The 2,760-nt window shown below is 54.5% G+C and overlaps 1 non-coding gene across 1 annotated transcript in view; it reads left to right on the top strand.

Moving 5' to 3' along the window:
* Nucleotides 1–2,153: 2,153 nt before the first annotated feature.
* Nucleotides 2,154–2,760, top strand: part of LOC143243503 (small subunit ribosomal RNA) — a 1,805-nt gene continuing 1,198 nt past the window's right edge. Inside the window, exon 1 of the ribosomal RNA XR_013024627.1 lies at nucleotides 2,154–2,760. This exon is cut by the window's right edge and continues 1,198 nt beyond it. This is a non-coding gene — a ribosomal RNA (small subunit ribosomal RNA).

The following is a 2,760-nucleotide window of genomic DNA, read 5'->3' as shown; positions in this document are numbered from 1 at the left end:
TTCCCTTTCCCTCTCGGTCCGAGCGGGGATAAAAGCAGTACGTGCGTTCGACCGCACGCCTACGAGTTAATCCGAGCGATTAGCCGGTCTCAGTCAGAGACACACGGGATGCTGGACCCGCAGCGTGCTCTGCACGAGCCGTTGAATTTCAGCATGTCAAACCAAGGGTCCGAGCGGCTCTTCCCTTTCACGGGCAAGTCAATAACGGTGACTGTTTCCTTTCCCTCTCGGTCCGAGCGGGGATAAAAGCAGTACGTGCGTTCGACCGCACGCCTACGAGTTAATCCGAGCGATTAGCCGGTCTCAGTCAGAGACACACGGGATGCTGGACCCGCAGCGTGCTCTGCACGAGTCGTTGAATTTCAGCTTGTCAAACCAAGGGTCCGAGCGGCCCTTCCCTTTCACGGGGCATGTTATTTACGGTGACTGTTTCCCTTTCCCTCTCGGTCCGAGCGGGGATAAAAGCAGTACGTGCGTTCGACCGCACGCCTACGAGTTAATCCGAGCGATTAGCCGGTCTCAGTCAGAGACACACGGGATGCTGGACCCGCAGCGTGCTCTGCACGAGCCGTTGAATTTCAGCATGTCAAACCAAGGGTCCGAGCGGCTCTTCCCTTTCACGGGGCACGTCAATATCGGTGACTGTTTCCCTTTCCCTCTCGGTCCGAGCGGGGATAAAAGCAGTACGTGCGTTCGACCGCACGCCTACGAGTTAATCCGAGCGATTAGCCGGTCTCAGTCAGAGACACACGGGATGCTGGACCCGCAGCGTGCTCTGCACGAGTCGTTGAATTTCAGCTTGTCAAACCAAGGGTCCGAGCGGCCCTTCCCTTTCACGGGGCATGTTATTTACGGTGACTGTTTCCCTTTCCTCTCGGTCCGAGCGGGGATAAAAGCAGTACGTGCGTTCGACCGCACGCCTACGAGTTAATCCGAGCGATTAGCCGGTCTCAGTCAGAGACACACGGGATGCTGGACCCGCAGCGTGCTCTGCACGAGCCGTTGAATTTCAGCATGTCAAACCAAGGGTCCGAGCGGCTCTTCCCTTTCACGGGGCACGTGAACAACGGTGACTGTTTCCCTTTCCCTCTCTGTCCGTGTGGGGATAAAAGCAGTACGTGCGTTCGACTGCACCCCTACGAGTTAATCCGAGCGATTAGCCGGTCTCAGTCAGAGACACACGGGATGCTGGACCCGCAGCGTGCTCTGCACGAGTCGTTGAATTTCAGCATGTCAAACCAAGGGTCCGAGCGGCTCTTCCCTTTCACGGGGCACGTGAACAACGGTGACTGTTTCCCTATCCCTCTCGGTCCGAGCGGGGATAAAAGCAGTACGTGCGTTCGACCGCACGCCTACGAGTTAATCCGAGCGATTAGCCGGTCTCAGTCAGAGACACACGGGATGCTGGACCCGCAGCGTGCTCTGCACGAGTCGTTGAATTTCAGCTTGTCAAACCAAGGGTCCGAGCGGCCCTTCCCTTTCACGGGGAATGTTATTTACGGTGAATGTTTCCCTTTCCCTCTCGGTCCGAGCGGGGATAAAAGCAGTACGTGCGTTCGACCGCACGCCTACGAGTTAATCCGAGCGATTAGCCGGTCTCAGTCAGAGACACAAGGGATGCTGGACCCGCAGCGTGCTCTGCACGAGCCGTTGAATTTCAGCTTGTCAAACCAAGGGTCCGAGCGGCCCTTCCCTTTCACGGGGCACGTCAATAACGGTGACTGTTTCCTTTCCCTCTCGGTCCGAGCGGGGATAAAAGCAGTACGTGCGTTCGACCGCACGCGTACGAGTTAATCCGAGCGATTAACGATTGTCTTTGTTACGAAAGACGTTCTGTTCCCACTGCTGATGCGACGAGTTTCGGGTAACCATGCCGAGACATCGGAATATGCATCATTTTCGATATAGCTTAGTGTGGGTTGAGCTGTCCTCCGAAGGTCGGTTCTTCCTGATACGCCCTAGTTTGTTTCGTTTTATCGGAACTGTTGTTTTGGAGAACTCGTACTCTAGAGTGTGTAAGAGGTCTGTCTCGTGATTGGTGACACGAAGTAGACAGAGAACGGCAGGCGTGTATCTAGCCACGCGTCTGCCGATTCGAGAGTGGTGTTTCTACTCGCCGTTGGAGCGGGTGGCTTGCACCGAACGAGAAAAGATACCTGGTTGATCCTGCCAGTAGTCATATGCTTGTCTCAAAGATTAAGCCATGCATGTCTAAGTACATGCCGAAATAAGGTGAAACCGCGAATGGCTCATTATCCAGCCGTTGTTCCTTAGATCGTACTTTCCTACTTGGATAACTGTGGTAATTCTAGAGCTAATACATGCAACAAAGCTCCGACCTCACGGGACGAGCGCATTTATTAGACCAAGACCAATCGGACCTCGGTCCGCAAATGATGGTGACTCTGGATAACTTTTGGCTGATCGCACGGTCTAGCACCGGCGACGCATCTTTCAAGTGTCTGCCTTATCAACTGTCGATGGTAGGTTATGCGCCTACCATGGTCGTAACGGGTAACGGGGAATCAGGGTTCGATTCCGGAGAGGGAGCCTGAGAAACGGCTACCACATCCAAGGAAGGCAGCAGGCGCGCAAATTACCCACTCCCAGAACGGGGAGGTAGTGACGAAAATAACGATACGGGACTCTATCGAGGCCCCGTAATTGGAATGAGTACACTCTAAATCCTTTAACGAGGATCTATTGGAGGGCAAGTCTGGTGCCAGCAGCCGCGGTAATTCCAGCTCCAATAGCGTATAT

The sequence above is a fragment of the Tachypleus tridentatus genome, unplaced genomic scaffold (genome assembly GCF_004210375.1).
Source record: "Tachypleus tridentatus isolate NWPU-2018 unplaced genomic scaffold, ASM421037v1 Hic_cluster_2, whole genome shotgun sequence".
NCBI lineage: Eukaryota > Metazoa > Arthropoda > Merostomata > Xiphosura > Limulidae > Tachypleus > Tachypleus tridentatus.
Note: the sequence above shows the minus strand (reverse complement) of the source record. Positions and strands in the feature narration are given on the sequence as shown.